The following is a 15,472-nucleotide window of genomic DNA, read 5'->3' as shown; positions in this document are numbered from 1 at the left end:
TGAATAAGTAAATTGCATTAATTTGTACATTTATATATACAACTGAAAGGATGATTTCCTTCTCTTAATCTCTATTTATTTTGTGGCTTTATTGAGGAAATTATTCTCCGAGGCTGCAAATTCAAAACATATTTTGAAAACAATATTTGAATTCACAACACTTTTTCAACCAAATTAAACTCTTTCAACACTGGCAGCGGTGGCTCCTATGAGAAAATAATTTTTGGAATAAGGGAGTAGTGCTGTGGTCTTACTTCACATGTCTCACATCATCTTAATTTCCTGTGGCTTGTGAGCTCCTACCATGCAATAATCTTGCTGATTAAGGCCTTGTTGATGGCTTGGTCTCTTTGTCAGGCTTCTGGCATCCTTTTAATTTGGAGCTTAATCAGGGACATGAAGTTGGGTAACAGGATTTCAAAATGAGCCCACAAGACAGCTACGGATATCTAAATAGAATCCATCCAGCACAAATTCTTATCAAACTACAAAGAGCCCAGCTAACAAAAACACAGCCCCTGTCTGTTAAATGAAAGTTAACATGCTCACTTTGCTTTTATCTACTGTTCTCATCACTCTAGAAAAGGTAGCCTGGGGAAGCTGCAGAATCCATGAGCGAAAGCATTTAGGACATGTTAGATGAGCAACTACTTGGAATGGGGAAGTTTAGAGGAGGGATATAGAGGTAGATGAAAATTTGAGACCCTGTAAACCCTATCATCTTCTATGCTGCTGTGTTCCAAGTATTTAAAGGTATTGGAGGAGCTCTCATCTTCTAACTGTAAGTTCATTCACCTCTGATAAAAGACCTGCACACCAGGATTTTTCCTACAGCAGTGGCAGTACACCAGTAGTTTCTTCAGCAGCCTTCTCAATTCTGCAAAAAAATTACTTCACATTTCAGCTATTAAGACCATCTAGGTTTCTAACAAATGACAAGGTCAACTGAGAGTGAGAAGCAAGTGCAGCAAATGTCCTTTATTTTAAGTCTGTCAGGAATGCAAACACAGGCTAAGGAATGAAAAGTAGTTAAATTAAAACTCAGTTAAAAACTAGCATAATTATTATATTTTAAAAAAAGTAAGCTGACTGAAAGATTCAAGATTCTTCTCTTGTTTTCCCCAATGATAATGAAATCACAACTTTCAGTTAATTCTTTTCTTGGAAGACAATATTTCTCATGGCTTTCTTGTCAATGTTGGTATTACTTTTGCTTTCAAGACAGTGTCTTGTGCAAGGAAATCCAAGAAACTACAGACCTATCCAAACTCAATCAAGAGTCACACATATTAATTTTGGCAAATTCAAGCATTTTTAACCAGTATTCTTAACTTTCTTGTTTTTGGTGAACTGTGATCATCATAGGCATTAAAATTTCAATTCGAGTGTCATTCCCTTTTAGTAACATAATGTTTACATCTTGGAAATAACCCTTTAGATTTGTCTATGCCAAATAATTTTTTTCCATTGTAGACAAAGAGGTGGAGGGAACTGTCGAGAAATGGCATTGACAGAGACTAGGCAGTGCCAATTATTGTATCTTTCTTAATTTTTATCAAATCTTTCCATATCTATGCTTAAACATAATTTGAATCATACTTTATATAACCAACTAGATGTATCTTCAGAAATAAAATTAATTCCAAAACATTTTGGTTTGTCTTACAATCTTTTCTATTTTATTTTTTTTTTTTTGGTGATTATGAGACTTAAACCAAGATGACCATCAGTGGGAGATCTGTGGATTTCACAAACACTGCCTCCAAAATATCTCTTCTCTGGTTGTTTTCCTAGCATTTTTTTAGAGAAAAACAACTGCTCTCTGACAGATGGCCTTTAAACAACTTAGCTAGTATCTTTTAATCCTTGGGTTTGAAATAAGTTATCTGCCTTCATATGGTACATTGGTCCCCTGCCTGAAGATCTTCAGGGCTCCTTTTCCATTTACTTTTCACTCTTCACTCTCCAAAAATCGTGGAGAAAATACAAGATTTCCCTCAAATATTTTTTGGTTTCTTTGTTTATGAAAACAGAGTAACTCTTATCTGTCTATCCCATCCACAACCAAATTCCTCTGAAGATCACAACTCTTCCTAAATGCCTTCTTTTTCTTGCTTTGATTTGGTTACAGTAGAAGTAGCAGAATCCTAGAAAAAATATTTTATACCAGAAACCTTTCTTTTACTTATTCACTGAATCATCTAGAATTCATCTAAGAAATGCCTAGGCTAGAAAGCCTACTTTATCCAACTCATTAGAAGTTTCTTAAAAGCATCTTCTTGGGAACTTAAGACCTTCAAGATTCAAAGCTGCCCCTATTTTATCTCATGTCATATGGTTTGAAATTGTGAAACTCATCAGCACATGTTCAATAATTGAAGCAAAACATTATTGCTATTAAAATTCTCCTCAATCCCTGGTGGTGATACATGATGATCTGTGTGGTTCCTGGGTGCTGGGGTCAAAAAAGTAGAGGTCCTTGTGGGAGCAGATAGATGATTTTCTGAAATAAACAGTGCTAATTTGCCCTGGAGAAGCCCATGATCCAAACAATGTGTAATACTCAAAGACTACTAAAAAGCTTAGCTATGCATTTCTATTTCTTGGCAATAACTGTTAGTTTTCTAATAAGGTAATTTCTCTGACAGAAAAAAAAACATGATTTTCTGTTCCAGTCCTGTAAAATTCTCTTGATCACATTGGGGGTTTTTTTGTATAATTGTTCCTTCCTTCTAAGTTTCTTTAATGCCAACTTTGATACTGGACTCTAGTGTTTACAGTGCTTGCACAGAGTATTTACTGCAATGATTGAAAATCAAATTTAAGGCAAAAATAGGCAGCAAGTACATTTATTAACACAGTACTGTGAAGTGCAAAATGAATGACAGAATTAGTACAGCTTCCCTCTGGGCAGTGCTCCAAACCCCTCCTTTGAAGATAGAGACATGACAAAATTTTGGCTTTGTTGTTTCTTAGCTAATTATTCAAGAAACTGCATCTAACCATTTGGGGCTTGAGTGTTTTGGGTTTTTTTCCAGAAGTTTGGGTATTATTCTACATCTTTGACTTCATACCAGAGGTCTGAACATAAGACAGCATTATTAGCTTCATGAGAAGACTTTCACTAGCCCATCAGCAAGGGAACTTTAAGTATACATGTTCATTTGCAGGATCAGAAAAAACCCCAAACAGACAAACAACCAAAAACAATTCTCTATACTCCTCTGTAAGCAAGCAACTCTGTGATTTTGAAGTTTAAAAATAAAAAGGTCCTTAAGGGCAGTTGTCCATTCAACTACCACAGTGTAAAACATGGAGGGTTTCAGAGGACTGCATTCACATTTTATTCCAATTTCACTATTCAAAGCAGCAGGTATTCATTAAGTGCAAGGGCACCATTAGTGAAATTATATGTCCTCAATCATCACTAGAGTATGATCTTAGGACCTCTAGTTTTTAATGGAACCAAGAAGCTAATCTGAGGTGTTCAGATGAACATTTGTGGGATGCTATTTTTTTTTAACCAAATAGTGATAGCAATCATTTAATAAAGAGAATTTTCCATGTGTTTATATTCCAAAGAGCTTTCTAGAAGAACAAATCTAAAGCCAACACAGAAACAATAACAAGAGGTTAGATTTAACTTTGCTTATACTCTTGTCCTCCTTGAGTTCACCTACATTAGCCAAAATATTAATGGTGCTATACAGCTTTCCCAACTACTTCTTGAGGGGGAAGAGGGATTATTTGATTCCTTTTTTGTCACAATTTATGTCAGTATAAAAATTATAGAGATTGCCAGAAACCAAAGGAACATGATGTAGAATCACAGGAAAAGTGTAAAATCAATACAGTCAGGTGTCTGAATGCTGCACTTGGCAGCCCCTCTCTAATCCATAGTCAGTGCTATATTTTATGTATATAACTGAGATTCTGTTCCTAGATAATCCTCAAACCCAAATAGCCTAAACTAGTGCAGTGACCACAGAGACAGAAGACATGTCAGATTTTGACATGTAAGGAAGGATTTTGAAATAAGTAAGGAAGGATTTTGAAATAAGTGTCCAGACAATACCTGCAGTCCCTGAAGAGGAGAGAAGTACTTCCAGGCTGCCTGAAGTGTCTGGAAATGTCTTTGTCTCACAGTTTTAGAAGAAGTCTAGATAAGTTTTGCTTGTAACTTACATTCCAGGCTCAACAATGACCATTTTTACCTGGGAGATGTACGTTTTTCATAAGAGACTATCAGAAGAAAATACAGAGCCATTTTTGCTTCTTCTTTCTGCTCTTTCAGGTAGAAAACAGACATAGCTAAACTCATTCTTGTGCATTCTTCCCGTCTCAAAACTGTAACTGATTTAAAATCTGTCCAGATCTCTAACTTCACAAATTCAAAACTGTGAATTGTAGTAATTCATTTGTCTAGTTATCAGCTGAACATCTTGTCACATAAGAAGGTCATTTGACTGTCAAGAGGAAAAATGAAACATGAAGGACTAAATATCTAAAGTATTTAACACATTTCTTAGCATAAACAAAGTTGCTAAACAGAAGAGTTAATGATGGGTAATCTCTGATCTTGCTTTAATGAGTAAGCTTTTGTAATCATATTCCTTCCCTGCCTGGCTTTAAAGAAGGTCAGATCTTTCCTGGGTTTGATTGGCGTTTGGATGATCTGTAAATTCTATTTGTTTATTTTATGTGAATTTTAGGAAATTTTCTCACTATTATTGTTTGCTGTAAGTTTTAGGCTGAAAAAAAATCAGATATTCTGGGTTTGTTTATTTTGTTTAAGTGTTTAGTGCACTATGATCATCACCTCATTCTGCAGTCTCACACATAGACAATACATTTACACCCTCTCACACACATAGAGAAGCAAACAAGAGCCTTCACATTCATTTGTGTGTATTCCCTAGCTTTGTTTTATACTTGACTTATAAATTATTTTAAAAATGTTCTATGTTTGCAAAGTACATAGTTAAATGAAATTCTGATCTGTTGCTGTAGTTCTTCATTTTGCAGTTCTGCAACACAAACACAAATACAAATAAATAGAAATGCAAATACTACTACTAATGAAAATAATAACAGTAGTAAACTCCATTATCTTTGTCTGTGCCAAGGGCACAAACAGACTTAAAACTGTCTACTTATATATTTTCTTATATATACATAGGTTATGGGTTCACCATGGCTGGATGCCCATTGCCCACCATAGCCACTCTGTCACTTCCTTGCTCAGGTGGACAACTCAGCTTGACTTCACTCCCAATTTGCTCTACCTCTTTCCCAGAGCAGCACAGAGAGATGGGGAATACGGTCAGTTCATCACACATTGTCTCTATTCCTTGCTCCCCAAAGGCTGGACTTCAGACACTCTTCCCCACATTCAGTCTGGGGTCCCTCCCATGGGAGACAGTTCTCCACAGATTTCATTAGTTTGTCTCCTTCCCACAGGCTGCAGTTCCTCATCACTGCTCCAGTACAGGTCTGTTCCACAGGATCAAACCTTCAGGAACAGTCTGCTCCAACGTGAGTTCTCCACAGGTCACAAGTCCTGGCAGCAATCCTTCTCCAGCCTGAGCTCCTCTCTCCATGGTGTCACAGGTCCTGCTGGGATCTTGCACCAGCACAGGCTTCTCATGGGATCACAGCCTCCTGTGGGCATCCCCCTGCTCCATCCTGGGCTCCCCCAGGGGCTGAGGTGGATCTCTGCTCCCCCGTGCCCTCCCTGGGCTGCAGGGGCACAGCTGCCTCACCATGGGCTGCTCCAGGGGCTGCAGGGGAATCTGAGCTCCAGAGCCTGGAGCAGCTCCTGCCCCTCCTTCTGCACTGCTCTGGCTGTCTGCAGGGCTACTTCTCTCAGACATTCTCACTCCTCTCTCCTGTTGCAGCTGCTGTTGTACATTTTTGTTTGCCCCTACAACTTCTTAAGTCTTTTATCCCAGAGCTTTATCCTAGAGGTGCTACCCAGTTGCTGAGGTGCTCAGCTTTGGGAATCATCGGGTACATCCGGGATCTAGCTGGCATTGGCTGTGCTGGACAAGGGGGAAGCATCCAGCACCTTCTTGCAGAAGCCAGCCCTTTAGACCTTCTAATACTAAAACCTTGTCATGCAAACCCAATACAGCATAGTATTGCTGTTTATTACTATTACTATGATTGTTTCTTCTAGTAAAATACATTCTAAAAGTATTAAAGCACTTTTAAGACTTCTTTTGCCCTAAGCATGGGCAAAGTTTTTTGCTGCTGAAAGGATGTTAGATTGTATTTTTGCTGAAAACAAAGTTAAAAGTCTTGTGGGTTAACAAATTTCTGTTGGGTGAAAATGTAATTTATGTATGTTCAAAAACCCTCCAACGAATCAATGTAACATGCCTTAATAAATTATGGCCTCTCTGCTGAAAAGCTATTGACTCACTGGCTGGGTACTTGTAGGCTTGGATTCAACCTCTCTAAATGCAGGTACCTAGGAAATGGATTTAACCTGGAAGCCTGGTTTCCATGGGTTCCCATTGAAGTAAATGGAGAGACAAGGGCTGCTTTAGAGAGTCAGGCAGATCTAACCAAGATTGAAGCACCCCTTGAAGAAATCTCTCTGGCTACAAAGGGAGCTGTGGCCTTGAGATTCCTGCTATCTGCCCCAGGCAGGTGCACAGAGGTGGGTAGAGATCCAGGCTGTTGTAAGAGGTGGGTAAGAGATCCAGGCTTCAGTGCTATCATATGCCTCTCTCCTGCTCAGGTGTGCTTGTAGCTCATTAGCTGGGAGAAAATCCTTTGCAAATGGCCGAGGTAAGGTGTCCTTTGTGACTAGAAGAAAATGTTTGAATCAGCCAGGCAGTTCACAGCCTTGACACAAGGCTGGGCTGGATGACATAGGGGTTCTTATGACTAAAACATTATTTTTATTGCTTCCAAGAAAGTGGAGACTCTTGGGCTTCAACTCTGTGTTTGGGCCAGTTTGATTGTTTGCACTGATACTTGCAGCAGCTTTCCTACCTACTTAGTCAAACCAATAAAACATCTTTACACCACCTTCTTTCCGGCCACTATTGATTCACTTGCATGTGCTACCTCAATAGTAAAAGGCTGCTAGGATTTACTCCCTCTGTTCTTTCCTTCTCCAGGCAGTCATTACTCAGTACAAAACTCCCTTAACCTGGTAAAGTTGTTGCTCTTGTTAATACTGGTTTAGCAAATTATCGATTCAAATAATGAGAACAGGAATTATTTGCTCCTATTGTACAGTGTGCAATTGGATCTCTGTTTTGCCCCAGTAATTTTCTCTATAGATCTTTCAGTGGTACTAGATAAATGGATCATAAAAAAAAAAAATAAATAAAAATACCAGGAAGCTGCCTGAGGTTGATGGTATACTTGAGCTGAATCCAAACTTTATTGGTGTTTCTCAGCTTCTATTTGAAAACTTATAAACACTGCTTTTTGGAGCTTTACAGTGGTTCTTTTTCTGCTTGCCTGGCAGAGGTACTAAGTCACTTCTTCAGTTCTAGTGAAACTATGTACAGCCCATCAACTCCCCATCACACTTGTACAAAGGCAGCACAATGACATTGACTGCAAAACAAAATTAAAGTATTGCAAAATACATTTCTTAAGCCATTAGAAAAATTCATCTTGAAGTTGGCAGTCCCAGCTTGTCCAATGCCACACCTTGCTGTAATTTGTAAACTTCCCTCCATCCTGTGTTTCTCTTTTAGAACTTTAATCATAGCTATTGGGCTGTTCAATGTGACAGCAAAATTTATATTGTGCTTGCTTGGGAAGGGATAGAGTTAATTGTCTTCATATAATAACTGGTGTCGGCTGTGTTTTGGATTTGTGCTGAAAATCACATTTTAGGGATGTGTAGGGAAAATCAGAGTTTAGGGATGTCTTAATTATTTCTGAGCATGGATGACACAGAGACAAGGCCTCTTTTGCTTCTCACACAGCCGCCCCAGGTGGGTGGGTGGGGGTGCAGAGGATGTGAGTAGGGAACACAACCAGGACATGTGACCCCAAGTGACCCCAGAGACAATCTAGACCACATGGCATCATGCCCAGCATATACTGAAGACTGTGGGGATGTTCAGAGTGATGATGTCTGTCTTTACAGGTTACACATGACAGAGCCCTGCTTCCCTGGAGAAGGCTGAACACCTGATTGCCCTAGGAAGTCATGGATGAGTTTCTAATTTTGTTTTCCTTTCATGATCAACTATTGCTTTACCTATAAACTGTCTTTATCTCAACCCATAAGTTTTCTCACTTTTACTTTTCAGATTTTATCCCCCATCCTGAGGCACAGGGAGTGAATGTCTGTATGGGGCCTTGTTGCTGTCTGCTGCTGTTGTTAAGCCACACCATATTTGGATACCTAGCAATGAATAATTTAACCTTCATGTGACCAGAAAAAAAAAAATATATGCTTTCTACACACAGAGTGTAGTTTGTTGGAAAACCCATGGTTATGTCCCTTCCCAGATAACCATCTCTCTTGGACGTGTTTAGTCAAGAACTATTAACCAGTGCAAGCCAAAGAGAGTTGAAACTAACCTTTCTTTCATTTCAGCAGCATTAGTTGAATGCTGTTAAAGGACTGCCTGCCAGAGAAAAAGATATTCCATAAATTATCTGTTATCATCAGCAGCATCATTATCATCATATCAAATAGCATTCCCAGTATGGGAAAAGGAAACAAAACATGCAAGAAGGAATAAGAATTTCTATCGGAACTATAGCATTAAATCAAGGAGTCATAACTAAAACTTCTTCAGGCAAAGGATTACAGAAGGCTGACCTGTAAGTCTTTTGCCATACAACTTCTCCCCAGTTATTTGTTACAGTTATTTATTCCCACTTTCATACTTTTAGACAAAGCCTGGATTTGATTTGAGTTTTGGAATCCCAGCCTTACAGATGCGCCCAGCTCAATCCAGACATAGGATCTTCAATCCAAGAGAGAACTGAAATTTAGGGTATGTTCCTAAACCTGTCTGCACCCTGTTAAAATCGACAACACTGAAAATTTCATGCTGAGATATTTACATCTTCTTTCATTTTCTCTTCAGTATCTAATGCAATTCTTGGATTTAGGAGTCTAAAAGTTAAGTGCAGAGTCCTTCAGCATCACCATGTTTTAGTCATATGGTAATTTGAATATTATCTTTTCTTTCCAGTCTATTTCATTCATTAGAATGAGGCTATAGTCAAACTAGGTGACTAATCCCTTTGAAAGAAATAAAGAAAAGAGGAAATAAGAGAGAGAAAACATTGATAGTTAAGCCTTATACATCAGAACAATATGATGGATTCAGAGGGCAAATATTGTCAAAAAGATATTATAATGACAATAGGAAGAAAAAGCTGAGAAACAAAGGCTTATGATGCATAAATCAAAGATTAACTCTTCCTATAGTTTCAGATGGAAATTATTCATTATCACTCTGTGTTCCTTTTTATGCCTGTGTGTAAATTTGACCTAAACTTTCTGTTGGAGTACTACAGTTTAAGTAAGGAGTTTTAGCAATTGTTTCTATAGAAAATCATAGAATCACAGATTGGTTTGGTTTGAAAGGGACAAATCTAGTTTGAATCCTATTGCCATGAGAGGGACAACTTTGACTTGTCTATCTTCCTTACCTTGGCCTCGTACAATTCCAAAGTGAAGATGATGAGAGGGCTGGAGCACATCCTGTGAGGATAATCTGAGAGAGATGGAGTTCATCTGAAGAAAACTCCAAAGAGATCTTATTCCATCCTTCTGGTACCTAACAGGGACCTGCAGGAAGGTGAGAGAGGTCCTTTGTACTAAGGTGTGCTCTGATAGAATGAAAGACAATGGCTTTGAACTAAAAGAGAATAGATTTAGGTTAGATATTATGAAGAAACTTTTTACTGTGAGACTGGTGAGACGCTGGAAATAATTGTCCAGAGAAGTGGATATCCCAACTCTCTCAGCCTGTGTCCATAGGAGAGGTTGGGTAACATCAAATACCCCCAAGTCTTCATACTCAAGGGTGGTCTCAATCAATTAATTCACTCCCCAGACTGCACTTGTGCTTGGGATTGCCCTGACTCAGGTGCAGCACCTGGCATTTGGCCTTGTTGGACTTAGAGAGGTTCACACAGTCCCACCTCTCCAGCCTGTCCAGGTCCCCCTGGTTGGCATCCCTTCCCTTCAGTGTGTGACCTCGCCTCACAGCTCGGTGTTGCCTGAACTTTTTGAGGATGCCCTTGATTCCCCTGCTCATATCACTGACAAAGGTGTCAATGCTGTCTTCCACTCTGATCTCTGAGCAGCACCACTTGCAACTGCTCTCCACCCAGACATCGAGCCAGCGACTGATGCCTTGTGAAGGCTGATCTAGAACAGACAGAAGACGGAGCTAAAGAATAAAGTAGGTATTTATTAAAAGGTCTCAGTATATCTACCTTGGGCAACACAAGAGCTCAGCTAGGGCTACACTCCAGGTGAAACCAAAATGGTCACAAAATGCACACCCAGTCATGAGGTCTCACACTTTTATAACTTTTGGTCCATTTGCATATTGGAGTTAACTGTCCAATTACAGCTTTAGCCCATGAAGTCCCATCCTGCTTGTTTTGCTCTCTTCAGTCCACCATTGTTTATGCTCTTGGGCCTAAGATCTGGATTGGTCTCCATCTAGAGAAGGAATTGTTCTGTCTACCTACTCTGTGAAAGGAGCTTACTATCCATTTATATGAAGCCCAGACCCACACACTAAAGCAGCACATTATCTGAAAAATATAAAAGTTAAGAATTGAGGCATCAGACCACACCAGTAAACTCACACACAGAGTGGTCCATCTGTAAGGTCCATGCCTCTCTTGTTCACAGACAAGGGTGCTGTACAGGACAATACAAATGCTCTGCACAAGTCAAGGCAGGTGATGGGCGCTGCTCCTCCCTCATCCACTACTACTGTAATCTTGTTTCAGAAGGCCATCAAATTGGTTAGGCATGATTTGCTCTCAATTAAGCCATGTTGGCTGTCATGAAAGAATGATATTACATGTTTTCATTTGTTCTCCTAGTCAGTGTATTGATATTATCCTGTAGGATCGTTAGATTATAGAAACTGGGGATATTGAAGGTGGAAGTTTAATGTATTTTAAATATAAGATTAAAAACATTAGCCTTAATTCACCAGTAACATAAGTGTACTTTTCCTTAAGAATTGCAAGTTGTACTATTGAAAAATAAACACTACAAATACATGCCATTTCTGTGACTACTTTGGTAGGGATTATCTATGCATTACTTTTTCCTCCATGCTTAAGTCTTTCACACTAAGGCAACAAATATTTCAGTTACAAAAGTTCAACAGCTTCAATTTAGCAAAACATGCTTCATTAATTTGTACAAACATTTCAAAAATAAAAAAAGAAAGAAGTTTCCCTATTAATTACCCTGAGGATAGGAAGAAATTCTTGATCTGTTTTGACAGTGGTTAACTACAGATCAGAAAATGCTGTATTAAGCATAAGAAATAAACATGTGAAGACAGGATGCAACCAGTAAAAGCCACATAAAGTAGACAGGTCCATAACCATAAAGTCAGAAGGAATCTGAATACTCAGTGAAAAATGCTGCATTTTTTAGCTGACCAGACAGGAAATAAGAAAAAATCTTAATAGAGTTGGTATTAAAAAAAAAAATTAAATAAAAGCTATGGGGGTCAGAACAGTCCTCTGTATTTCCTCTCTGGGTAATGTGTTTCAGCAGCAAATGCATTACTGAACGTGAACATACATATGGCAAATATTCTGGGTAATTTAGAAGTTTCAATGCTTCTCAGTAAGTTTACATTGAGACTTTGGCCTACCTTTTCTACATATTAATGTGGTTGCCATTATCAACAGTGTCTGAGGACCCCCTCAGTTAAAGTTCAATCATTGATAAAGTTCAAATGAATCTTGATTCAGTAATTCTCCGTAAAAGTGTGGAATTTCATTTGGTCCATCTTAGACATCAGCTGGAGAAGGGAGAATTTTTTGTCTTCTGAAAGGTTTGCTTCATTGAGTTGGTTATTTTACTTCACTAATATTTGTAATAAATATCCTATATCAGCACTCAGTTCCTGAGGCTGAGGTAATTGAAGTAAGATAAGATATTTCCAGTCAAAATCCTCTCATAGCCATACCAGATATAGGATAGTGTGTCTCTGCTATACCATAGTCCTCAGAATATCCAGACAAAAAAGGGTTAAGTGTCTGACTTCTATAGTGAAACAGAAGTTAAATACCTTAAAAAAAACCTAAAGAAACCAAAACACAAAAACCCTAAAACATAAAAACACAAACAAAAAAACCAAAAACCAATCAAAGAACAACCAAAATACCCACACAAAATTGAAACCATACGAAAAAACTCCACCCTAACCAATCAACCAAAAACCCAACAAAAACCTCAAAAACAGACAGACAAAAAACCCAACCAAACAAAAAGGTTCTAGCAACTAAATTAGCATCCTAATCTAAATAGCCTTTCTTCTTTATGGATTTATGAGAAAAAAACCAAACTGATAACTTTCAACACAGGAATGCTTTACTGTTGTGTGCAATAAGAATAGTAAGAAGAACTGGTATAAATGTTGGGCTTGAAAATCTGTAAGTGATTTTCTCCTTTACCTTATAATTTAGGATTATAATTTCTCAAAATATTAAAGCCAACAATTTAATAGCCTTGCAACAGTTTGAATTTTGTTTGGCTATCTGTAAAATTCAAACAGACAAATTAGGAAAATTTGAAGGCAAAACATTCTCAATGTTTTGGATAAAGCATTTAATGCAAGCAAATTTTACACATGACATAATAAGAGGAAACAAAACCTGACATTTAATAATTAAGAGAATGAATATCTTGACTGCATGGAAGATTTTAATATTTTGACATTTGGCACCAACTTGAAAAGATTCTTCATTTTTTTTACAGATGACACTTCTAGATTTTAAAGAATTCTACTGAAGAATGGCGATACCTAAAGACGAGTTTAATGTAATTCTGTTAATTTTATAAAATCATAGGAAATCACAGGAGTTGGGAATGCAGAAAATCCTGGCTTTTAGTTTATATGAGAAAAAGAGTTTATCTACCAAATCACAAAATATTCTGAGCTGAAAGGGACCCACTAGGATCATCAAGTCCAAATCTTTGTGAATAGCCAAGGGGCTTCAATGGGGGATGGAACTCATGACTTCGTTGTTACTAGCACCATATCAACAACTTCCTATAACCCGATTGCCTTTTACATGTTATGGGGGTGGAAAGGAAAACCCAAACTGACATTTGCACACTTCAACAGATTTTTCTAGCTATTTCTGAGTACAAGTTCAACATCAGGACAAAGGACCAAAATTAACTTTCCCACGAGGAGCAGTAACATAGAACCTGCCATTAAAAGGAAGATCAAAAATTCTTTCAAGATGTATAGATTTGAACAAACTCACTCTCCTTCAATCTGAACAGTCCATATCCAAACCAGGTTTATTCAAAGACATATAATCTCATTAATCCAGTGCTGTGTACAAACTGAATAATTTGTATTGAGACAACATTTTCCTGGGTAACTGTGAACTTCATTAATCAAATATTTCATTAGTGAAAGAGGCCAGGACAATGGCCATGGACATGATTTCGCATCCTCCCATCCTGCAGCATCTTTCATTCTCCTACCATGAATCCTTGTCATACACAGCAAATAATCTGTAGCTAATTGTGCATGGTAGTATAAAATTTAGAAGAATTTGTGTGCTTTTCTGATGTAGGTGTCTACTATATAGCTGTCCCTGATTGAAAGGGATAAAGTAGGATGACTGACAACTTAGGTTATTCCCGTCTTTACTGTAGTTTACACAAACCAAGTGGCTACACAGAAGGAAAAAAAAAAAAAAGCAAAAGAAACCCCACCCTAAAATGTGCTTTAGAGCAGAGACATCAACTTTTCATGAATTTTGTTTCTGAAAACATTTTTTATTCACTTTTAAGATAGAACTTAATATGAATGAGGTTGCATGCCATGATGTCAATAGGAGGAAAGACAGGTTTCCACAGACCAGGAAGACTCCTTTATGCTTGTGTTTCAATCAACTTCCCCCATTCAGCCTGAAAAGGGAAACTGAGTGCACATCTGTGTTTTCTGATCAGTTCCAAAAACCTCTTCCACAATATTATTAGAAGCTTTCAAAGCAAGATGAAGAGAGACATTTACTCTTTTAAAATTATAGAAATTGAAAAGAGAATGATGGAGAAATAAAAGGAAAAAAGAAAAAACAAAGGAAAAAAGCAAAGGAACACTTTACTGCATTTACTGTTGGAGTCTAAAAGCTGTTGCATTAGAGTAGAAGAAGAAATTTTAATAAAGCAGCGTGTTGTACAAAATAGCTTTTCTGATTTTAATTGTTTCATGTACTCTTACAATGTAAAATCTAAGAAAATTTTTCCAATACTCTGTGATTTACAGTGATCATTTTTGCAACTTCTGTTTTCTTAAATAGATTTTTTGATTCCCATGCATATTGTATTTCTGTATATATAAATCTCTTAAAAAAAAGGAAAATAAAACTTAGTCTCTAAATTTCAGATACAGGAGGAAATCAAGGGTATAGAAAGTAATTTAAAAGAGCAATAAAAAGCATAGATGGAATAAAAAAGATAAAATGTTTCAAAAATATTCAAAAACGGGTTTTTCTCTTTCCTTTTCTTACACTCTGAAACACCTATATCTCAAAGACAAAAAAAATATCAATAGCTTTTTTTTACACATTCAGACTACCTTTCTGAGAAGAGGAGGGGTCAGCAGAAGGTGAAAAATCAAGGAAGAAGGTTGAGAGAAAAGGGAAAGAAATGAGGCAAGAGAGGGAGGGAGGGAGGGTGGAAGGAAGGAAGGAAGGAAGGAAGGAAGGAAGGAAGGAAGGAAGGAAGGAAGGAAGGAAGGAAGGAAGGAAGGAGGGAAGGGAGGAAGAGTGAAAAAGAAAGAAAGAAAGAAAGAAAGAAAGAAAGAAAGAAAGAAAGGAAGAAAGAAAGAAAGAAAGAAAGAAAGAAAGAAAGAAAGAAAGAAAGAAAGAAAGAAAGAAAGAAAGAAAGGCAGGCAAGTGTAAATTCTTCACTGCTATCCTTCATGGCTTATCTGCTGTGATTTACTGTTGTGACTGTTGACTAGCTGACCACTGATTTCAACGCAGGGGTATAGAAGAGACAGATTGACATGAGTTTCATTAAAATTCAAGAAACTGAATTCCATAGAGAGCATGACTAACTTCCTTATACATGACAAGGATCCCCACAGATGTTTCTTCACCCTTGCTAAAGGAATTAAGTCTACCAAAAGAATCCTTGTCTATAAGCAGCCAATTCCCCAAATCTACAGCCTCATCTGCACAGAAATTCTTTATACTGTCATTCTTAAGTACCTTAGGGTAGCGGTGAAAGACAGGGAGCCAATAG

The sequence above is a fragment of the Lonchura striata genome, chromosome Z, assembly GCF_050655825.1.
Source record: "Lonchura striata isolate lonStrDom1 chromosome Z, ASM5065582v1, whole genome shotgun sequence".
Lineage (NCBI taxonomy): Eukaryota > Metazoa > Chordata > Aves > Passeriformes > Estrildidae > Lonchura > Lonchura striata.
Note: the sequence above shows the minus strand (reverse complement) of the source record.